Source organism: Calliphora vicina, chromosome 1, assembly GCF_958450345.1.
Source record: "Calliphora vicina chromosome 1, idCalVici1.1, whole genome shotgun sequence".
NCBI classification, from domain to species: Eukaryota; Metazoa; Arthropoda; class Insecta; order Diptera; family Calliphoridae; genus Calliphora; species Calliphora vicina.
In genome coordinates, this window is record NC_088780.1 from 82,280,960 (window position 1) to 82,307,008 (window position 26,049).

General features: G+C 29.8%; 1 protein-coding gene across 4 annotated transcripts in view; it reads left to right on the forward strand.

Annotated features, from left to right (window-relative positions):
- Positions 1 to 14,980: 14,980 nt before the first annotated feature.
- Positions 14,981 to 26,049, forward strand: part of Cad86C (Cadherin 86C) — a 132,262-nt gene continuing 121,193 nt past the window's right edge. For 3 of the 4 annotated variants that reach the window (XM_065515015.1, XM_065515017.1, XM_065515016.1), the window contains exon 1: positions 14,981 to 15,678. The gene's annotated coding sequence lies outside the window, so the exon portion shown is untranslated. The remainder of the gene's footprint in view (positions 15,679 to 26,049) is intronic. The other variant, XR_010576840.1, reaches the window with a different exon arrangement.

The following is a 26,049-nucleotide window of genomic DNA, read 5'->3' on the forward strand; positions in this document are numbered from 1 at the left end:
TTCAAAATTGCGACCTGTACTCTGCGCACAAGGTTTACATGGACAGCCAGCCAGCCAACCAGACGGACGAACGGACGGACATCGTTTAATCGACTCAGAAAGTGATTCTAAGTCGATCGGTATACTTTAAGGTGGGTGTTAGACTAATATTTTTGGGCGTTACAAACATCTGCACAAACGCATAATACCCTCCCCACTATGGTGGTGTAGGGTATAAAAACAAAAGCTACTGTTAAGCATGGAGTAGGCTCTGTTATGGTTTGGGCTGCATATTGAGTGCCGGAGTATGCAATTTACATTTTATCGATGGCAAAATGGACAAATTTGTCTATCTTAAGATTTTGAAGCAAAATTTAAAGCAAAGTGCGAAAAAGTTGGTACAGAAAACATCTTTTCCTTTTATCAAGACTACAAGCTCACATAACGTATTGCAAATCTTTGGTTGATCCATAACTGTCCCAAACTTATAGAAACTCTTGCACAGAGCCCAGACTTTAATGCAATTGAGCATCTTTGGGAGGAATTAGCTAGGAGAGTGCATCAAATAAAATTTAACATGTTAGTTGAGATAAAAGAGTTCTTACAGGAAGCATGTACCTCAATAATGCCGGAAGTATGCCGAAACATGGTGAAATCGATTCAAAAGCGATTACAGGTCATTCGAGCCAACAAAGGATATGCAACTAAATATTTATCGCACACTTTTGAATACCTATTTTGCTCTGTCCGATTTTGTGTTTGACACAAGAAATTGAGTTATTTTGGTTCTTATGCAAAAATTTACAGTTTTAATTATGCAAATTTTAGTTTTTGTTATTTTTTAGATAATAGAAGCGAAAAAAACAATTTTTTTGGTACATCGTTTTATGTTTAGAGCACATTTATATCAGACAAACTCTTGTCCGATTTTGCGTTTGAGTCACTGTATGTTGAAATGATTAGTTTTTTCCAAATAGTTGGATTTCAAACAATAACAATTTCTATATTACACTATAGAACAAAATCAATTTTTTTTCCAAAATTGCAAGGTCCGACCAATAAATTTTGATAGAGGAGACTATTTTTTTTCACGCTAAATTTTTGGGGTACTTTAGAATAAAATTCCCAATAAATGCGAAATTAACCCTTGGCTCTCTTTTGTTGTGTCTTATTTCTGACTTTCTGGTTGAATTTTCCGTTTTGGTGTATTAAGGAACTTATAGTAAAATTTCAGGCATAATATTTTTGCGGAACATTTTAACACCTTTTTCTCTTTTTTTTAAAGATGGACAAAAAGGACCCATGCCATCAGGATTTAGAGGGTTAACATATTCTACAAAAATGTTCTCCGTAACATTTTACATACATTTGCTGAACATATTTTATACATAAAATGTAAGGATCACATGGTTTCTTATGCCGATTAACAATAAGAATGTGCCAGAGTTGAGAAACTTTAACACCCCTCAAGTGAAATTCAGTTGTAAACCTTTAAAACGTCGATACACGTGTCTTTTTTTTTGTCTCCTCTATCAAAATTTATTGGTTGGACCTTGTAATTTTTTTTTGTGTTGTACAGTGTTATAAAAAAATATATTAAAAAGTACCATTAGTAGGAAAAAAAAATACCTATAAGTCCCATTTTGTGAATTCCCCGCATCGGAAGTATAGTTTTTGTTAGATGCCGTAAAAAAATACAGCACTACAATAGAGTGAAACAAGTATGAAAGTATGGTTTAAAAGAAAAAAAATTTTCTTTTAAAATTTCAATAATTTATATTTTTGAGTGATTTTCGGAAGTGGGCCTTATATGGGGGCTATGACCAATTATGGACCGATCACCATGAAATTAGGTCGTGTGATTTATGTGTATATTAAAGTTAACTATGTTGAATTTTGTGTGTTTACCAAGATTTTTAAGCGATTTATGACCGATAAAGTCCAATTTCGGGAGGACATTTGTATGGGGGATATGTGAAATAATGGACCGATTTCAGCCAGTTTCAATAGGTATCAAATTTCATCGAAATATCTTCAAAATTGCGACCTGTACTCTGCGCACAAGGTTTACACGGACAGCCAGCCAACCAACCAGACGGACGGACGGACATCGCTTAATCGACTCAGAAAGTGATTCGATCGGTATACTTTAAGGTGGGTGTTAGACTAATATTTTTGGGCGTTACAAACATCTGCACAAACGCATAATACCCTCCCCACTACGGTGGTGTAGGGTATCAAAAAGCAGACAACGAAAGTCATCTGTTAAAAACATTGCTAGTTTATGAAACTTAATTCGAATTTAAATGGCCAACGTTGGTCATTTAAGTATCATTATAACAATCAATGAGAAACTCATTTGCGTATTTAAATATAACTTAAATATAATTCATATTTAAATACGAAGTCAAAAATTGGCCCTTAATTTTTCCAACTTTTTTTTTGGGACGCAGATATTTCGAATAGAGGTGTTAGGGTTTTGTTGAAATTGTTAGACTATTATTTCTTGGCCATTTTTTTATTAGTGGGTCCAATTTTTTTTCCCGAACCTGGTATTATCCGTAGTGAAAAGCCCTCTTTGTTTCAACGTACTACCCTCTTTACCGTACTTATTGAAACACTTATATCCCGTGCCTCATCACTATATCTTACCTTTAGTGTTTGCACTACATCTTTTCTCTAGTTTTTTCTTGTACGGATGACATTTTTGCTAAGAAGTTTTTTGTTTTTTGACGATTGCAAATGTGGTTGCCAAGTAATCCTAACATTTAAAAAGGTTAAATTTGGTCAAATCTTACTTACATTTCGCTGTCCTTGAGCAAACGAAAGTTATACTTCAGGAAAAAAGAAGCCTCCACTCAAAATACTCGTTAAGTTATTAAACATCTGTACTCTAATTTTAGTTATTTTTTTTTTGTTTAAAGCTCTTTTTTTAAGTTTAATTTAATTTTGTATGATTTTTTATGTTTCCGCTAAACATCTGTCAATGGTACATTCATATTTACGGACAATATACGAGTATATATTATTTACATAGAAAAAATTTCATCTTTTATTATTTATGAACTTGAAATGAAAAATAAAACGAAAAGACAAAACTAAAATTGTTTTAATAGCTTCTATTGCGAGCGTATTACAGTAGTGTATTTTTGTTAGTTTGAAGTCTTACATTTGTTTGTGGTAAAACCTGATTTGCACGTGCTATCGTTGTAAATTTAAAGTTTTAAGACAAATTTAAAACTAAAATATAAAATCGTGTTTTATTTTCATAGCGAAATCTCAAAAACACGTTTCTTTTTATTTTAACAGAAATGTGTTGCCTTCTATGTTTTCCGTAAAAATTGGTTTAAAAAGTTGTGTCAGTTATTTAATTACAGCTTTTTATTTGCAATAATTTTAATTGAATTCCTATAACGAGGGAAAATTTAAAATATTTATATACTTATTTACAGTCCTTTAAGCTTTCAAAAAAATCACTGCTCAATTATATTAGCTTTGCAAAGAACAAGGTATTTTTTGAAGTTTTATTATTCTTTTTAATAAGACCAGTCATTTATCAGTTTAGCAGAAATCTGCCACAGTTCATGCACTGTTGAGACAGGTGGTCTGTGAAAATTCTATTATTCGTAAAAGAAAATGTTGTAATAAAAAAATAATTATTTAATATTTCTTATCGCTAAATGTCAAATAACTAACAGGGCGCATGAATGAAATAATAAATGTTTACAACTATTGTCGAAGCTAAATAAAATTTTACAAAATACGAAACTTTTCGTTACATTAGCCACTACATTTGTGTGACAGTTTGTATGTTCATATCCGTGTGAATTTCTGCAAAATGTAATTTTCATTTTCATTGCCATGCAAGTAAGTAAAACAATTTTAAAACTACGAGAAAAGGATACGTACACGCTAACTATTATTAAATGGCGTTAATTTATCTAATATAAAAATTGTTAATTTATACTGATGTAACTGGACACTAATTGCATATTAAACTCACCTTTTCAATATCTTTAATGTCAATACATGGTAATTTATGTATTTTTCATTGCAATCCAAACATACACACACTTACCTACCTATATACAAACACATGGATCTAGACTCTAGAGTGAAAAACAGATAGAAAGAGCATTTTTATTAATATTTCAAGTCAGGTCTTTTAATGAATCCAATCATCACTAAAATTTCTGGTTAGCTAGCTCCGTCTTGGACTTTCGTTCTATAAACTCGCACTTATCACGGACTGACTCTTAAGGTCGGTTCGAGCCAATTTGTCTATTCGGTTTTTTCACTGGTATTGTAATTTTCGAAAAAAAAAATAATTTATTTTACAAGGAAGTTGTAATAATGAACAATTTTAAAGGTCCCTCACTTTAATTAAAATTACCTTTTACTATTACGAACATTAACGGCTAGTTGTAATAATAGCCTTAATACGTATTGTGAATTTTTAAAATGAAAATTGAAAACAAATTAGAGTAATACCCGTAACTTCAACAAGTAGATATCTACGAAGTAAAATACCCAGCAGATAAATTTACCTAAAAGGTAACTAGACATTAATTTTAAATCAATATCTTCGGGTAAAAATTACGAAATCTTTTTACTCCATTAGTAACTAAGCCCTGATAATTTCCTAATCTGCTCCATAGAAACTATATGAGACTGAACAAAGCAGGTGGAACAACGAGCCTGTTACAACGATGTCTATTTGACCCGTATATGAAGCAGGAAGAATATACTTTTGTAATTTTATAGTCAGCAAATAAGGCTAATTGTTTCCTTTCTGGGCCTACGGCACAATGACTACTGTAGGAGCGCATTCTCGGAATTCCATTCCTATCATGCATGGATGAGCTAATTAGTCTTAGACGTATGTACTCCTTCATCAGGGAATCTTGTTGGTTTAACTTGGAGACAACGGACGTATAATAAATACCCTGCTGTTTACCCCTTAGATATCACAATGGGATCAGTATTGAATGACCCAAGTGAGCTGCTTGAAGAGTGGCTCACCATGGAACCTAACGTAACCTAGCTTTGCATCTGTTTGAAGGAAGTTTCCGAATATTAAGTTATTGGAGCTGTTTTATGCCTGAAAAAGAAACATTTAATTTCGTTCGCCTTCCTAATATATGTACTATATATAGGGCATTTCATGTCAAGTGAACCAACTTTTGAAATCTATGTCTTCCGATCGGGATGAAATTTGCACCAAGTTTAGTTCTATCAGACACAATTTTTCAACAAGATCTGTCGAGAACTCTCTGAGTCAAAATTTGACATTTTGACCAAGCAGGTGTTTTTTCTTATCCATGTAACTTATTACCTATTGTTCTTAGCGAAATGTCCCAAATAGTTTAGATAACTATTTCTTCAATCCTTCGAAAAAAAAAATTTTAAAAAAAAATAAAAAATTTTTAATATTTTTTTCCTTTAACTCAGAGAGTTCTACACCGATCTTGTGAAAATTGTACTGAAGTACTATCCAATAGAACTAACCTTGGTGCATATTTCATCCCGATCGGAGGACATCGATTTCATGACATGAAATGCCCCATATGTATGTCAAAACACAGTGATACAAAAAAATGTCCAGGTATTCTCATATAGCAATTCTGTTTTGTTGATGGACACCAACATTTTTTGTACGTAAATAAATACTTGTAGTTTTTCTCGATCACTTAAAGTTACAACTTCTTTTAAACAGAGAAAGATTTCTGAAAATCGGTTAGAAAATGGATGAGTTACAAATATTTCCAATCAGCAGCGTAAAGAAAATGAAAATTTGTTGAAAAACGAGCGTATCTCAGCCATTTTCCAACCGATATGAAAAAAGTATATTTTATTTAAAAGGCAACATGTATTTTTTTGTAAATAAGATAAACAATTTTAAAATTTATTTAAAAATTTGAAGTTGTATAAAAAGTACTAACGAATTGATTGAGAAAATCTATAAGTATTTCCGATTTATGTCCATATAAATCCAATACAATTCAAGTGTTATTAATGGATCCATTAAAATCCATTTTTACATAAAACTATTACCATTTTCATTTTAATAGCTTCTAATAGAATTCATTATGTTAAACACTGTCGTGAAGGCAGTTAAATAAAACGAGGATAAACAAAATATAATACGTATTTGCCTGTCTGGATCTGATCACCATGAGTTTTGCCTAGTGCACGGGCAGAATGGATGTAAGGAAGGAAGATTTTTTTTCATTTCTTTGTGGCTGTCGTGGAAATAGATAGGGATAAAGGTACATTCATAGTTCAGTAAAGGTACAATAGAATGTGTGTACATTAGGGTGACCCTAAAATGTTTGATGTTCCCAACTAAAATGAAAGTTTAATTCAATATAGGATACCGTTTCTCAAAATGTTTGTCCTGGCTTCAATAATTGGTGATCTAGATCAAAGGATAAAAAGGTCCTTTTTAAGGTTTTTATGAATGATTTTATTTTTTGACATTTTCGAAACCTTATCCTCTCTCTTCCAACGGGGCCACCCTAGTGTATAGTTAACTAAAGGGATGAATTTGAGGATTTTCAAAATGATGGAAATGATGTTGAATGTGAGTGGCAAAGGAGTCTGTTTGGAGGTAACAAAACGAAAATTACGATGAAGATGCGGCAACCTGTTGCTTGTTGCCTGTTTTTTTTATTTTTGGTTTTAACTTGGTCATTACCAGGGCAACCAAAAATATGCAATATCATATTTTTTGCTGTGCATCGTATAAACATATGAGTTAGTTATTTATCCGTTTCAGACAATTAGAAGAATTTTGGCATCGATTTGTTAGTGCATATTTTTGCATATTTTGCTCTTTACTGCATATTTTTGCATATATTGCGTTTTATAGCATATTTTTGCATATTTAACTCATAACTGCATATTTTTGTGGCATATTTTCTTTATTTCCATTATTTTGTTTTCTAAATATAATTTTATTGCTTGTATTGTAATTTTTCATTTCTATATTTTACAATTTTGTTAAGGTCCAATGATAATTTGCCTAAGCTACTTAAAGAAAAAATTAGAGTACCCATAATCGACTTATCTTCATTAAATTTTCATTGACTTAAGGGATCTTAGTTTCAATATATTTGAATTAAATTAATAATATTCACACACAAATATCAAAATTTAACAAATAGTAAAAAATACATAAAAAATTAAAAGAAAAGAAAATGGGCAACTTCTTAACAAAATGTTGGATACATTTAAAAAAACTTAAGGTGGCTTGAGACAGTTATGGTTGGGCATTAACAGTTTACCACTAATGCAGAATTAAACAACTTTTCAGCAAATGTTCAGAATATTAAGATCCATCGCAAATATCACGTTCAAATCACGTTGATAGATTTACACAAATTGTAACAAAGATATTAGGAAATCATTAAAAAACAATCAATTGATGAGAAAGGAAAAAACATAGAAAATGTCACGGTATTTTGAGTTCCAGTAATAAAAATGCAAAAATGTTTTTTTTATTTTTCCGCAGTTTTAAAGAAAACAAATCATTTCACTATTGTAAGGCTTTTTGATAATTCTGTTTAAATTTTGGAAATCAAATTTAGATGTTAATCTTCATATATGATGAATGCTCCAAAATCCAATGCAATTTGTTACCAAACAATTACAAACGCTCTCTATAGTGATTTCGAAACATAATGCAAATGATAATAAAGTAGATTTTAAGGAAATTCTTGATATCCTCTCCCTACAATATTATACAACTAAATACTGAACAAACTTTTATTTACTTCTTATATTCTTTTTAATAAAACATTGAAATCAAACAATAACCAACTATTTTTAAGTGCATATTTTTTATATTTTAAGAGCATATTTTTCATTTTTAAGTGCATATTTTATGCGCATAAAACACTTTTTTTAGAGCATATTTTTGGTTGCCCTGGTCATTACAGTGAATTAAGTGCATGGACGTATGTAAGTGAGAGAGTTTTAGTAAGATTTAAGTAAGCGAATGTACTATAGATACGAGAATGTACCTACACGCAGAGAAAAAATATAATTGGGCATGGTTACTGTAACCATTTATATAGTGTTACAAGTTTTTTAACTATATTATAGTCACAGTAACCATTTACATGATTGTGGTAACCATAATATGGTTAACTTACGATTCACATGATTGTCTCAACCATATATATGGTTACAGTAAACATATATATGTTTGTGGCAACCATATTTATGATGAATAATTTTATCATAATATGTTGTTCTCAGATTATGATAAGCCTTAAGCCGAGAGCACCATAATATGATAAGTCCTTCATCATATAAATGGTTGTCACAAACATATATATGTTTACTGTAACCATATATATGGTTGAGACAATCATGTGAATCGTAAGTTAACCATATTATGGTTACCACAATCATGTAAATGGTTACTGTGACTATAATATAGTTAAAAAACTTGTAACAATATTGAAATGGTTACAGTAACCATGCCCAACTATATTTTTTCTCTGCGTGTACATTTGGCATAAAATAAATTTATTGTTTATTATTGATATTCTCTCTGGTTTATCATGAATTCGCAAACGACTATGTAGAAAATACGTTCAAAAACTAAATTGGAAGTGGTTAAGTTTTGAGGATGCGAATGAAGATGATGATTTTTAGATGTTATCAAAAGGCGTACACTCGTGTTTCGGTTTGTATGCTTTTAACCATTGCCTGTTGCTGTAATGTTTGGAGTTGGTGTTGGAGTTTTGAAGTACATATTTAATAAATATACAACATTTAGTGTAAAGTGTAGAGACTTTAGCAGACCATTGATGTCCGATACAAATGTGTATGAACATATGTATGTATGTAGATAGATGATGTTCAATTAATGTTGTTTTGATGTGTAAAGAAAAGGATTTTCAGTTTGTTATTTGGTTATTTACATGCAATGGCCCAGCTCTACCCAGGTGGTCTATCTACGCATGACTTTACCACTGTGTATGCCAGCGGATGAAAAAGTGAAAAACTATAATGGATATTGAAAAGTAGTATTCAAGTGTCAGAACTAATATAAACTATAAACAATATGAGACAATCATAATTTCGCTTTATTTTCTCAGCCAGATTCAATACGAAAACCAAAATAATCAAAAAATACAAAAAAAAAACAAAACGAAAGACCAACAATAACAGCAGCAGCTTTAAAATAAAAAACTACAGTAAATACATAGATAGATACTTACAACAAGAGGTTGCCGTGAAAATTCTTTAAATTCAAAGAGAGGACATTGACTTGCTAGAATTTCTAGCAATAGAATTGTGAATTGTTGCTGGCCGTGTTGTGTGTATGTATTTATTGTACTAGTTGAAATTGTTGTTGTTTTTGTTCTTGTTGTTGTTATATTTGTGCATTTATTTAGCAACAAACAACACACAGCCTTTTCGAGACTCGAAAGTAAACGAGTTTAACAAAAACAACTAACAACAACAATAAAAACAATACAATACCAACTAAATACTGTCGTCTGTGTGTGTGCAGGTTTGTAAGTTGTAATTTTTGGTATGATGCAACCAATTTAGTAAACCTGGTTCAAACCTTCACTTCAAACCATGAATTAATGCCTAAACCTGTTTTCTTTATGTTTGACACTCTCATCGCTACCAAATACTCATAACTATGAGATCTTTACTCTACACCGCTCCCTCAAAGAATCTCAGCACATAAAAATATAACATATGTACAGACATACATACGTAATAATAACACAGACCAACAAATTTTAGGATTCAATTTAGATACATGTTATAATAGGTTCTTCTAATCCTATAAATTACATTGTTTGAATTGACTCTGGTTCTCTGGTGATAAACTGTTTTAATAAGATCTAAGGAGGTTGCACAATCATTTCATTTAACATAACCCGAGATCGATTTGTCCGATTTGTTTAAATAAAATATGTACCAGAAAATATAAATTGTCTCGAAGTTATTCAAATATAATTTTTTAGTCTGCTGAATAGATTAGTAGATATTAGGGTATTCAATCGATTAACCGTTAATCGGTTAACCGATCAATGGACGGTTAACTGTTCGAATAATTTGAAATTGCAGATTTTAAAATAACAAATAAACCGATTAATTTGTGCCGTTTAACCGAAATTCCTTTTTTTGCACTTTAAACAATTTTTTTGTATTTATTTTTCCGTTTCAATTCAAATACAAATTTCAAATTAAAATTAGATATTTTTTGAACATCCAATAAACATTACACAGTACAACACATGATTTTGGGACTCAATTCTGACAATTGCACGTGAAAGTAGCCCCAAAAATAAGAACTTCTGCATCATTAGTTTTGTCAAGTTGGCTGCCGTAATAATTTAATGACCATACGAATTTTTTTTCCTCAAGGTGGATTTTTATCACTTTTTCTACATTTTAGCACGGTTATATCTCGTATACCGTACGGAATATCTCTTTTGTGGCTGAAGCAAAGTTGTAGATATTGAATAGTAGAAAAAAAGTACGGAACATACCTACCCGAAAAAGGAGCACCCAGTGCCTTAAAAACCGCAAAAATGCCCATTTTTAAATTTTTTTAACCAATTTTTCACCTTTTTTGCTCAATAACTGGATTACAAATACAATTATGGACCGATCACCATGAAATGAGGTCGTGTGATTTGTGTCTCTATGAAAGTTATTTATCATGAATTTTGTATGTATACCATAATTTTTATAAGATTTATTCACTTTAAAGTGATTTTCGGAAGCGGGTCTTATATGGGAGCTATGAATAATTATGGACCGATCATAATAAAATTTTTTGACATGAATTTTATATATATAAAACTTATTTTGAGCGAAATTTGTGTAGATACATATATAACTTAAACATTTATGACCGATAAAGTCCAATTTCGGGAGGGCATTTGTATGGGGACTAGGAGAAATAATGAACCGATTTCAGCCAATTTCAACAGGCTTCGTCTTTGGGCCGAACAAATTATATGTACCAAATTTTTTTATGATCGGTTCATAATTAGTCATAGCTCCCATATAAGACCCGCTTCCGAAAATCACTTTAAAGTGAATAAATCTTATAAAAATGATGGTATACATACAAAATTCATGATAAATAACTTTCATAGAGACACAAATCACACGACCTAATTTCATGGTGATCGGTCCATAATTGTATTTGTAATCCAGTTATTGAGCAAAAAAAGGTGAAAAATTGTTTAAAAAAATTTAAAAATGGGCATTTTTGCGATTTTTAAGGCACTGGGTGCACCTTTTTCGGGTAGGTATGTTCCGTACTTTTTTTCTACTATTCAATATCTACAACTTTGCTTCAGCCACAAAAGAAATATTCCGTACGGTATACGAGATATAACCGTGCTAAAATATAGAAAAAGTGATAAAAATCCACCTTGAGGAAAAAAAATTCGTATGGTCATTAAATTATTACGGCAGCCAACTTGACAAAACTAATGATGCAGAAGTTCTTATCCTTGGGGCTACTTTCACGTGCAATTGTCAGAATTGAGTCCCAAAGCAATGAACTGAAAAATGTTGTACTGTGTTATTAGTGAGTATGTATAACAACTGACATATTTAATTTACATGTATTTAAAACTTTGTATTTACATGTATAGACGAAACTTTTTTTTGAAATGAGTCTTTTATCTTAACTAAACGAAACTATTAAATTAATCATAATCTAAAACAATCCAAAAAGGAATATTCTTTATCATGATTTCTTTTGATTTCTCCAACATATACAATCAGCGAGAGAGTTTTTTTCCAAGAAAAGTTTTATTAAATTTAAAGCAAAAAATCTTTTAAATTATATACTTTTTATAAAAGATTTTTTCAGAAGATCTCACTAAAACCCTAAAAAACTCACACATCGCTCATTTGCTGCAACAACGTCACAATTAAAAAAAAGTCGTTTCGAGAAAAACGTCTTTGAATATTTTCAATAAATCATGTTATTTCAGAAATATAAATAGTAGATGTTAATATCTTTCTAATCTGTATTTAATCCAAATTTTTACTTATCAAATATATGAGAAAACATGAATTTTAATTTTGACGTTTACAACAAACAAAAAATAATTGACTTTTTTGAAAACTGATAAAAATATATGAAAGATTATAGAACAGGGCATATTTTGTATTACTCAGTTCAAAAAACACGGATTTTGAGTTAAGATGTTGTTGTAGCAAATAGGCGATATATTTACCAAAATGATCTCAAATACCTTATTTGCTGTTTTTTATGTTTTTGTACACAAAATTCGTTGTTGTATATTCAATTTAAAATGAAAATAGAAATTATTCGGTTAATCGAATAATTTTAAATTAACCGATTATGAACCGAATAAATCTAAACCTCGATTAATTATTTGCTCGATTAACCGATTAAACCCGATTAATTTAATACCCTAGTAGATATTCAGAAAGTTTTGGTAAAATTAGTTTTCGTGCTAAATTTAAACTTTTTTGCTTTTAAAGGAATAGGTCCAAAAATGCTTCTTTTTTGCTTCTCATTATCTTCTTATGTACATATTTTCGTTTTGTTTTTATTACAAAAATCTAACTCAACTTCTTTAAACACTTCAAATACGAGTACAATTTGTATTAATGTTTGTTCTAATAAACTTTTTAAATCATAAAGTTAAACAATCAGTTTAAAAAAAATACACTGTGCTAGTTTGAAAAACTGTCAAGCGGGGCACCCGGTGTATTAAACTATTTCGGGTACGCTGAATTCAGTGGTGCTAACCGTTTTTTTAGGTTAGCTCGTATTTTCGATATATACCATTATTTCTAAAATGGAGGGGGTTGCACAACATATATTCGCGTAACTCAAAAACGGTTTAGTTTATTGAATAAACTGAAAAAACCCAAATTCCACAATAAAATTACCTTTAAGAAAGGCTTAACAAAAGGCAAACAAAATTTCGAAATTTTTGTTTTTTAAAACGGCATGAAACATTGGAAAATGCATATACACTCTTAATTTCTAAGCGTATAGAAAACAAAATTATAAACAAAACAAGCTCTAAATGATTAAAATCTGTCCACAGCTTTTGATTTCATAAACTAAAGATAAAACAAATATCCTCTAATAACATTTTAAAATTTTTTTCCATATTTTTACAAAAAGTCTTGTATAAATTATTGAAAATTGTATACATTTTTGAAAAGAAGACACAATTTCCTATATGTTGATATATAATACATATATCTTATCTACTAGTCAAATTTATGGATTCAAAATCAACAACAAACTGAAAATTTACAGAAACTAGCTGTTTTGTAAAAACGGCACTGCATTGCCGACTATTGCAATATTAAACATAGAAGAACACTGCACGATGTAGCCAATTACTACGAATTATGTATCTTATCTTTTATGAATAAAATTAAAAGTTGTGGGCGCTTGCTTTATTTGGGAGTTCGTTTTCTATATGTGTAAAAAAATACAGAGCGTATATGCATTTTCCAATTTTTATAGCCTTTTTAAAAACCAAAAATTTCGAAATTTTTAAACAAAATTATTTTTTTTGGCCTTTTTAAGAAGACTTTTTAAAGTACTTTTTTAAAAATACTTTTAAAGTACTTTTTTAAAATCCTTTTAAAGTACTTTAATGTATGTACTTTAAAAAGTACTTTAAAAAGTACTTTAAAAATGTACTTTAAAAAGTACTTTAAAAAACATGGCGGTGGATTCATCATGATATGGGTGTGTTTCACTTCTTCTGGTGTCGGTCCAGTATATTGGATTAAGAACAAAATATGCGCCCCGGACTACGTAAATATATTGCAATGCATAATACTTCCATTTGTTGAGGAAGAGATGCCCTTGAGATGAGAATTTCTGGAATGGCCTTCGCAGTCACCGGACCTATACCCAGATGCAATGAAGTTGTGAAAAACAAACCTAGGGCAACAAAATATTAAAATAAAATAATTTTTTAACAATGAATAAAAACATGTGCCTCTAAAAATTGAATCCTTTTACTCGTTTCTATTATTTTTTCCAGTAAAAATATTGAATCTTTACATTGTTAGTCATATAATGTAGTACACTTATTTTTGCAAAATCTATTCCACTATATAGGTGTACAAATGTCACGAACGATAACATGGAATTGCCAAATGTGTCAAAAGTTATGTGAATACCTTTTTGTCGTATAATCGTGATAAATAAGTGTATGTGAATGGCATATACAAATTACCATTAATTTCCAATTTTATATTTTATTTAATGCAATGTAATTTACAAGTAATTTATAAAGAACTACATATACATATATCAACATTTACTAATATGCAAATCCCATGCCGCAGTATCAGTGTTGCGCCGTGTAATCTATATACAATTGATCGAAGTTTTTTTTTAACAATTTTGAAATCGTGTTGAGCGAGGTATTGGTGTTAAGTGTTCGGCTTGATTTGAGAAAGAGCATAGTTTTGTTGTGATGTATTGTGTTGTGTGGACAACAACTTCTTTCTGGTCGATTGGTTGTCAGTATCATTACGACCTTTCTGCGGTACCGGTGTTGGGATCGGTAAACAAACCACCATCAATAATGGATTTTTATATACAACAATATTCTGTTGTTAAGTGAGAGTGCAAAAATAATAAAATAAAAAATATTTTAAACCAGATATAAGGATAAAAAATCTTATAAATATTTTTTAAGAAAAGAAAACTTATTTTAAGTGCCATTCAAATACGATAACAAAATACGTGCATATCCATAGGTATAAATAGATAAAAATAACTACAAAATTTAGTGTGTCTAACTATGATCTAATAAGAATTTTAAAATGCTTCCATATAAATTTTATAGTGATAATTGAATAGTTTTATAACAATTAAATATGTATTATTTTAAATATTGTAAAGATTTTATGTTATAAAAACAAAACGTGCACTCATTATTGAAATTAAACCTCTTTAATTTTCGTTTTATTGTTAAATCATCCATAAATATTTTCTTTTTAATGGAGTAAGAAAAACAAATGAATTTCGAATCCAAATCGAAACACAAGAAAAAAAATAAACAAATAATAAAAACCCTATAAAAACGATCGCATAAAACTCCGACAACTATAGAATAACAAAATTTATGGTAAACGTTTGATATTTTGTATTTTTTTGTTTTAATTTTTTGTAAAATCATGAATAGTTTCTGTTTTATAAAGTGAAACCATTTGCTGCATGTGCAAATAAATAAAGGAAAAAAAACTTAACATAACAAAAGAAAAGAAATTTGAATTGAATGAATACAAAGCAAAAAAAGCACTTTATAAATATTTTGGTTATTCGATATCCCTCATAATTTCTCATCATCAACAACAAAAATAAAAAATTAATTGCAAATAAACACAACAAACAAAAGAATAATAAACACCAATTAAATAAAAATTTTAAGAAAATACTAACCTACAGTCTAAAATTATATGAGTTTCTATGCAAATAACCAAATTTCTAAGGTGATCTGAGTTTAAAATCAGAATTCAATTTCATATTAATCATTTAAAAAAAAACAAACAAAACAAAGCCGGTCAGAGTAGAGCTGTATAAATATTTAATTTATTAAATCATCACATAATAAACAACAAACAAAATCCGAACGTTCCGATAAATCACATCAAATTGGATTAATTTCTATTGATATTCAGAAAAAGGTATGATATTTATTCTACTGACTTCTCTGTGAAGCTATAATATTAATATTTTCGCATAAATTAATACAAACTTTAATTTCTCTACAAAAAATGTTTTAATCTCGAACAATAGACAATTTTTTAAATTATAAATTTGTACCAATCAAATATTGTCTACTTCTACACTACACAACAATCAGCTGTACGATTAAAATACGTCAAAGACCATATAACTGACCTACAACCACCAATTGATTTATTCAATAGTTTAGTAATTTATAAACAAATCAATATTATGTTGCATAGAAAAATTGGAATATATTCCAATTTTTCTTTGCATATACATATGTTTTTAGGTAAAAAATTAGTTGTTGGTTTCTTAACTAAGGGCACAACAGTATATTAAAAATAATTTGTATGGTTTGTAAGGCTATCTGGGGGCCTCGGAATACGTATGGCAACCACCATATGTGCAAACATTCACACGGACATCGTTATATCGACTTCCATACTTACATTTGTATTAAGATCCCGAACAAACATAACCTATAATGTTCGAAAATTAATAAATTTCTAACAAATCCCCATTTGACTTCATAAAAACTAATAGTGCGCAAACTTTAAAAGTTACAAAATGCCTAAAAATGCAATCGGCCAATCCCGACCATATAACACTTTACACCAAGTGAACATGAGGAGCCGCGGAACAAAATGGTACTTTTTCGAATTTTTTTACAAATTGAGTTTTTACTATCTTATAATATTTGGGTTGAAATCTTCTAGAAAAAATCAATTTCCCAAAATTTTTAAATTTTCAAAAAAGTACCTTTTGTTCTACGGTTTCTCACATGTAGTAGAAGTGTTTCTATACTAATTTATTTAAAGATTTTTAATATGTAGTCAAATATCGGTTACCTAAATATGTAGGTTAAGCTATATAATAGACATAAGGACAATTTTGAAGTGGACCTTATATGAGAGCTCTTACAAAAAAGGGCCCATTTTGAAAAAGGCAAAAATGTTTTTGATTTTGGCAAAAAAATGTAAAAAATATTTAATTTTTTTTCCGAAATATTGAAGAAATACCTACCAAAACTATTTGGGACACATTTTGCTAAGAACAATAGGTAATAAGTTACATGGGTAAGAAAAAACAACTGTTTGGCCAAATAGATCAAATTTTGAACCCCTCTAACTCAGAGAGTTCTTGACCAATCTTGTTGAAAAATTGTGTCTGAACCGGAAGACATCTATTTCAATTAACATGAAATCCCTCATATATATGATAGTTTGAAATATCTTGCTTTTTTATTACTATTAATAGAATCGGAAGCCTACATGTTGCTTTTAAAAGCTAAATTTTAATTTGTACTTTGGAATTCTCACTACCTTTGGGGTATTCACACGGTCTGTTGTTAGTCATATTGTCATAATGTCCTAATATATTATATGTTTTTAAATAAAATGTAGTCTAAATTATCAAAAAAGATTTAATAATTCTGAACTTAAAAATTATTAAAACAAGTAAGAAAGTATGGTCGGTCAAGCCCGACCATATAATACCCTACACCAAGTAGGGTAAATTTTACTTTTAAAATATCAATAATTTAGATTTTTGAGTGATTTTCGGAAGTGGGCCTTATATGGGTGCTATGACCAATTATGGACCGATCACCATAAAATTAGGTCGTGTGATTTATGTCTATATTAAAGTTAACTATGTTGATTTTTGTGTGTATACCAACATTTTTAAGCGATTTATGCACGATAAAGTGATTTTCGGAAGCGGGTCTATATGGGAGCTATGACTAATTATGGACCGATCGTAACAAAATTTTGTGACATGAATTTTGTATATATAAAACTTATCTGGAGCGAAATTTGTGTAGATACATAGATAAATTAAACATTTATGACCGATAAAGTCCAATTTCGAGGGGACATTTGTATGGGGGCTAGGTGAAATAATGGACCGATTTCAGCCAGTTTCAATAGGCTTGGTCCTTGGGCCGAAAAAGTAATATGTACCAAATTTGATCGAAATATCTTTAAAATTGCGACCTGTACTCTGCGCACAAGGTTTACATGGACAGCCAGCCAGCCAACCAGACGGACGGACGGACGGACGGACATCGTTTAATCGACTCAGAAAGTGATTCTAAGTTGATCGGTATACTTTAAGGTGGGTGTTAGACTAATATTTTTGGACGTTACAAACATCTGCACAAACGCATAATACCCTCCCCACTATGGTGGTGTAGGGTATAAATACATAGGCCAGTTTAGGCAACATGAACATTAGAGTTTTTCTTTTCTCGCAATATTTCATTTCCCGGGAAACCTGTCACTATTTGTCATTTGTATCGGAATGGAAAACGAAAAAATTAAATCAACAAAATTCAATTCCACGGAAGGTGGTTTTATTACAAATATTATTATTACTCTTTGTGAAAAAGCAAAATACTAAAAGAATTCCATTTTCGATCGTATAAAATTTTGTGACTGTCGTGAACATTCACGAGTTTTTGGAATATTTTGAATAATGAACTTGTTTTTTGGATTTGTTTGGATTTAATCTTTTTTCTTGTATGAATCTTCTGCATTTGTTGTGTTCAAGAAAAATCATATAAAACTAAGTAAAATAATTCCCGGGAATTCTCGCACATTTTCCAGGGGTTTTGGGATTGAAAATTTTGCGGAATTCCCGGGATTTCTCGTTCCGCGACCTGTACTCTGCCACTTAGAAAGTGATTCTGAGTCGGTCAGTATACTTTAAGGTGGGTGTTAGACTAATATTTTTGGGCATTACAAATATCTGCACAAACGCATAATACCATGCACACTATGGTGGTGTAGGGTATAAATAGCACATTAATTTTAAAACTCAAACACTTTTTACAAAAGATCACTAGGATAATTGCTTGTCTGTGTATGGATAAAATAAAAAATCGTATACCAGAAATGAAATCTACGGAAAATTCTACGAATCTTTCCCCAAGAAACCATAGGTCTAAAATCAAATCCTATATTGTGCATTTCATATTTTTTTAAATGTTTTTTCAGATTTTTTTGTGTACTTATTAATGTATTAAAAACCAAATAAAGTGTTTATTAACGGGTGATTACTATTAAGTAAGAGTTTTTTACTAAGAAATGGGAACTTCAAACTCTTTGAATTCTCCTTTCACAGTAATCACCCTTTAATAAACATTTTATTTGGTTTTTAATACATAAATAAATACTCAAAAAAATCAGAAAAATTATTGGAAAAAAGAAGAAATGCGCAAGATAGGATTTGATTTTATGCCTGTGGTTTTTTGGGGTAAGTTTCTTAGAATTTTCCTTAGATTGCCTTTTTGCTATAAGATTTTTTGTGAACAAAATTTACTCACCTCAATGTACATATTTCCAGTCAATATCTATTTATTTGAATATTTAAAAGCCTAAAGTGGAAATCCTTAGCTTTTGGGGATTTTACTGTTTGAATATAATTTTAATTGCAATTAAAAACTAATAACAAAATATTTTAATTTCATATTTTATGGATCAAGTTCATAAATTCTCATTGAATTGAAAATAAGTCTCCAAAATATATTTTTAGTTTTCATAAAAAAGAAACTATCATAACAATACACTGCAATAAATTTACTTAAAAGAATAAAGCTGTGAATTTTAAATTTTATGAATTCGTTACAAAAACTTAGCATGAATAATGTCAAAAATATTTAAACAAATAAAAATATTAATAGTTAGTGTAAAAAAGTATTAAGTAGGAAAAATAGTAACTAATGTCATTCATGAACGACAGTGTACACATTATGACTGTTTTATAGATTTTATGACATTAATAAGCAACAAATGTTAATTTTCTTAAAGCCGAGTTTAATTTGACGCCAAAAACCAAATATATTTGAAATAAAAAAAAATAATTCTTTAACGATCATAATAAGTCTTAAAAGTTCGAGTAGAGGGTATGTGTTTATTTATGAGTAGGTATGTATGTATTTACGATAAAATATATGTAAGTATTATTAATAAAATAAAATAAGATACGATACAATATGATGTATAATAAATACATTTTGTATGAGCAATAAATTACTCACGTAACGCGATTAAAAGCATAAATGCGAATAAAAGTCGACCTCATTGTTGAGCTTTCAAAAACATTAACACAACAACTGAAACAGCAGCAACAATTTTTGCGAATGGCAAACTGTGGTTTTAAACATAAAACATCTGTCGTACGTACGTACGATTTGCGAGAATTTGATCAATCGATGTTGGATGACGACAACTACAGCGATGCCAACCACTACTTAACAGCTTCGAAGTAGAAGTTTTTTTTTCATTTTATTTTTTATTTATGTATAAATATTTACGGCAACGACCAGATAAAGAAATATATTGTGTTTTTTAAAAAAAAAACAACAACCACAAACAAATAAATAAGAAAAACGCAAAATCTGAACGGCCTTGTCTGACCCACTTTGAACGTACTTTGCACAAAAATGTTAAGACTCTTAAAAAAGTTGACTTGAAACACAGAAGCTCAGGCACCTGGGGGGTTGAGAGTCAGAGAGGGAGAGAGATAGGGTAATATGTTGGCAATAATAAAAATAATAAAATTCAGCAACAGCCAGTCAGCCAGCCACCTACTTGAATAATTGTAAATTGTCATTTTTTCGGCTAAGTGAATGAGCCAGCAAATGAACAAACTAACGAGTAAGCGAGTGTGTTTATGTGAATGTCTTTTTATTTTTAAATATTTCTGTATTGACAATCAAAAATATTTCTGTATGCCACAATCTTGTGTGACAACTTTTCATTCAATATTTTATTAAACAACGCACCACACAATTTCGTCTACTGCAAGTAAATGTGAAACAAAAAACTGAATAAATTGTTAATCAAATTCCTTTCAAAATCCATACGCCGATAACACTTTTAAGACTTTTACTAAACCAACTCTTGTGTAATTCAGTAAAACCTAAATTATAACCAAATATTTACTCTAATGATTTCAACTTTTTCAATCATTTACTTTTCTTAATTCTTTCGTTTTTGGTGCGCCTGTATTTACATGAAATATTTCCTAATTTATTGGGCATTAAGAACACCCAGCAAACCTAAACATAAATTCAGTTGAGAAGGGTACAAGTAAATTGAAAAGAAAAAAATATGTTTGATAAAAATCATCTTCTCAGGCACAGTGAAATTGTAAAGGTTCTTTTCTGTAGTCTTTTGTTTTCATTAGCTATCAACATGTCAGCGTGAGTGCGCACGCATTTTACTTGCCACTGGCACTGCCACAAACCTACTGCTACATTCTTTCATTTGTTACACATAGAATTTAGTTTACATATCATTATCTAATGACGCTTAATTGGTTAGATGGAAATTATTAAAAGAAAAAATGTTTTTTCTCTTTTCATTGCTCCTCTTCTCCCTCAAGAGTCAATAAACTTTTAAAAGAATGTCTACCTACAAGAATGCCAACGAAGAAAAAGCTGAGAATATAGAATGAACTACAAACTGAAAGTACTGAGGACCACTATAGGTGTTAGGTATTGGGATGAACACCCACATTCTCTTGTTTGGCCAAAAAATTAACAATTGCTTACAATATATAACCAACAAACATAAAAATAAAACATTTTTTTTAACGTTTGCATCGTAAAACAGAACTTAAAAATCTACTATGTGCAATAATGTTACACGTTGCTGTTAAAGGTTTTTCAGCAACTATCAACAACTTTAACAAATAGAATGTTTATTTTATTTTCTTGTTAAAAGTTTATTACTCTAAAATTATAAAAAAATTTAATGTTATTTCTAATTGCTATTTATTTACTGCCAATAGAATGTATGAAAGTACAATATATAAATTTAATTTTCAGTAATTATATACATAGATACTTAATACGCAAAAAAATTGTAACTAAAATTGTACAACCATTTCCAAAAACTGTTGGTTATTAAAAATAATTTGGGTTTTTTATGAAAAACCTTTATTACTTTTAATTATAGTTTGTGTGGGTGTTCAATTTTGATAGTTTGTTTTTAAATTAAGCAAAATTTGTGATATTTTTTAAAAATCCTGTTAAAATTAAATAATAGATAAAAACAGAAATTCTAAAAACATATTATGGACTCAAATGGAGTTAAATACGACGCGTAAAATATAATTGTCCAATTCATAATCGTATCACTTTCTGAGTCGATTAAGCGATGTCCGTCCGTCTGTCCATCCATGTAAACCTTGTAATCAAACTACAGATCGCAATTTTGAAGATAATTCAACAAACTTTGGCACAAACTTTTATATTGAATTTGGTTGGAATCGATCCATTATTTCTCTTAGTCCCCATAGCCCTATCTGAAAAAAGTTATGCTCTCATAAATATTATAAATATAACCAAATTCATTCCATAAGTATAACCATTCTAAGCATAACCATGAAAGCTTCTAGAAAAAATCAATTTCCCAAAATTTTTAAATTTTCAAAAATGTACCTTTTATTCTGCAGCTCCACATCTCTGAAATATGTTAGTATCCAAATAAAATTCAACAGAAATATGTATCATATACACGCAAAGCATCCCACCAAATTTTGTGACGATCGGTCTGTAATTAGTCATAGCTCCCATATAAGTACCGCTTCCGAAAATCACTTTATCGAGCATAAATATCTTTAAAATGTTGGTATTCAAATAAGATTCAATACAAATAACTTTCAAATCAAAAGAAAACTGTTAATAATCATATACCCGGTGTAGGGCCGATGTGGCGTTGTCCGTCTGTCTGTTGAAATGCACTTTCCAAAGCCTCCAAATAGCTGACGAATCAATATTTTGGGTAGGTGCCCTATTAGGTAGTTATACCTTTCGTAATGTCGTTCAGTTCTGTTTTTTTCCGACTATAATTGCAACGTATAAAAATTATCATATATTTTATGTTGCATTAAAATATTATTATTTTACAGAGTTTCTACATCTACTCGTATCGTAAATATTTGTTTTATAAATACATGTTTGTAGCTGTGAAAATACTATAAATAATGTATTTATGAACAAACGTACAAATTCACAACTTTATTATTAAATTTTCTAAAAATTGCAGTAAAACTTTAACGATTTCATAAATTTAAAATTAATTTAGTTGGACTGTTGTCATTAAAATTTTAAGAACTGCATAAATATTAATAGAGTTAATTTTTTTTCATAATTGTTTTATTAATTCCAGACTGAATTTCCTTTAGCATTGGAAATATTGTTGAAGGAAATTATTAATGAGAACTTGAGAAATCTTTTCTTGTATTTGTATTGAATTTTAAATATCAAATTTAACTGTACTGTTCCAACAAAAAACAATTTCATAGAAAAAATAAAAATAAAAAAAATTGCTATTCTTTTGAACTTGCATTGAGGTCATATTATTTAACAGTTGGACACATTGTAATGCGCTACTAAATGCAAATAGTTTTTATTTTAAAGCAAGAAACTATAAAAAAACACTCTAATAATCTCAGAGTCAGAATTGAGCCACATATGGGCAATTCCATGCCATCGTACATGACATTTGTATGCCTATAGAGTGGAATAGATTTTACAAATATAAGAGTATATCAAAAATAATTTGGTATTTATGTACCATTCAGAGAGTACTATATTTCAAATAAAAAAATAATACATTAGAAACATTGAAGTTCAAAATATCGTGCGATGTAAGGGTATATCATACTTGACATTAAACGGAAGAGATGTAAAAATGTGTGAAAATTTTGTGAATCGTGATAGGCGTAGTAACATTTTAGTGTTTTTTCCTATTCAAATCATCTTGAAAACAAGTTTCAAGGGTCGTGGTTGTCATTCTCGTGGAATTGCCCATATGTATGTATATGTTCATATGTTTATAAGGCAGACACCACTGTATGTTGACGTATACATGCACTTGGGTGTACAAACAATATAAGGTAGATGCAATCTTCCACAGACTTTTATAGTGAATTGGACAGCATGATGTTGATATTTTTTTCATATGCATACATTTTTTGTTGTAAAATTTTGCCATTCCATCCCATCCCTGTACATGTGAAAATCATATATATATTTGTAGTGCAAGTATGTACATATATGCATATGTATTCATTCGTATGCATATCGAAACATATAAATGTTTTTTTTTTGTTTTTTTTTTATAAATAGGCATGTAAGACCGTAGGTATGTGCAATACAAGCCAGTTGTCGGTTATTATGTCTATTATTATCTTGGTCGTTTGTTAAGTATCCCACGCACAATTTTTTTCTTAAACTTTTATGTGCCTTTTGCACATTTGTGGTATGGTTTTGGTGAGTACGTTAGTGAGGAATTGAAGCTTTAGGTTTTCATTAGTGTTTAAAACTTAAAAGCAGACTTAGAGACATGATCACAGTGGAACAGAAACAGACGCAGCAATTATATAAATGATAGTTTGTATTAAAATTCTGTTAAAGCTGCTGTCATATAGTTTTTTGTTTAAAAAAATATGTAACATTTTATCGTTTTGCGGCTGGGTCTCTTTTATCTCCAACTACAGCATCAAATAGTTTTAGAAACTATATAACAAATTTCGACTTTTATCTGCATTTATCAACAGATTTCTACATTTTGTGTAACAAAACAAAGTAGACTTGGATTTTTGCTTATATTCCAACCATTTATGGGCCGATTTTGCTGATTTTTAATACCAAAATTCTCAAGACTATATCTGATATCAGTACTACATGTGTTTATCTGGGGATTGGGAGAACCTATTTCAACAAAACAATGGACAGATGGCCATCGCTAAATAGATTGAGATTTTTTAAGTTTTTTCGGAAGAGGTTTAGAGGTTGCTGAAAATTTGAAATTTTACTATCAGCCCAATTATGAATAAAAATTCCCCGGGAGTTTTTTCCCTTTTCTCATTTTTCCTATTCAAATTCAATGGGAAAAAACTCCCGGGGAACAAACTCCCGCGGAATTTATTAATTGCGCTGTATAAGTCCCTGAACACACGAAAACGGAAAATTCAACCAGAAAGTCAGAAATAAGACACAACAAAAGAGAGCCTAGGGTTATCGCTGTAATATACTGACATGGTTTTGTAATGACGGGGAATTACCTAGAGCTAAAAAAATGTAATTAATGAATACTTCCTTTCCAAATTTGATATCGAAGGTAAAATAATAGAGATATTAGTGATTTTTAGTTAACTTTGAACTATTTTTTGTTCATGCTAAAATAAGGACAAAAAAGACCCATGCCTTGAGGATTTAGAGGATTAACATATTCTGCAAAAATTTTCTCCGTAACATTTTACATAAATTTGCTGAACACATTTTATACCTAAAATGTAAGGATCACATGGTTTCTTATGCCGATTAACAATAAGAATGTGCCAGAGTTGGGAAACTTTAACCCCCCCTCAAATGAAATTCAAATGTAAACTTTCAAAACGCCGATACACGTGTCATTTTTTTTTTGTCTCCTCTATCAAAATTTATTGGTCTTTATTTTTGGAAAAAAATTGATTTTGTTTTACAGTGTTATAAGCTGTTTGCCAAATAAACAAAAAACAAATATAAATCAAACGTTCTGTTTTGCTTAGTTTAAAAATCACTTTTACTAGATATTCGCAAATAAATTCTCGATTTGTTAAATTCTCAGTATTTAAAGCAAACGAAAATATTTGTGTATACAAAATGATTTTTTTTTTATTTATCGCTCAGCTGATAACAAAGCAAAACAATTGAAATTTTAATATTTAATATTCATTGGGAACAAACCTTAAAAATGGTATACCTTTGGACTGGTAAGACCAAGACCAAATTCCATTTTTTTAAATTGTCTAGAATCTATCAAAAGTTACAAAAAAATTAATATATGGTACCTTAATGGGCAAAAGTATTGCCGGAACTTATGGTTTGTGCACATAAAAGTAAAGCCTTGACCTTTATCTCTTAAAATATTTGTTCAACAACAAAAACAACGTGGTTTTTGACAAAGTTATGAAGAAAACTCAAAAAGGTCGACAAACCAGATTTTTGGTATAAACTCGACTTGGGCGATCTCTAAAACTCTTCCGAAAAATCTGGGACACACTAATCTATATGCTCAAGTATCTAGCCGCTCATTTAAATCAGTATGTATGCATATTTCACTGATATCAATGCTTTCACTTAAATATTTGTGATTTAAAGACCCAGTGTGCAAAGTACTTTTGTTTCGTATAGGGTAGAGTGGCTGATTTATCGGTCTATTCGTTGCAGTTAATATCACATCATTAACGTCAAACAATTCGTTACACTCTTGCTTGCAAGCAAGTAAGAAAAATCACGCTGTTTAAAAATTAAACTCTATATAAACTGG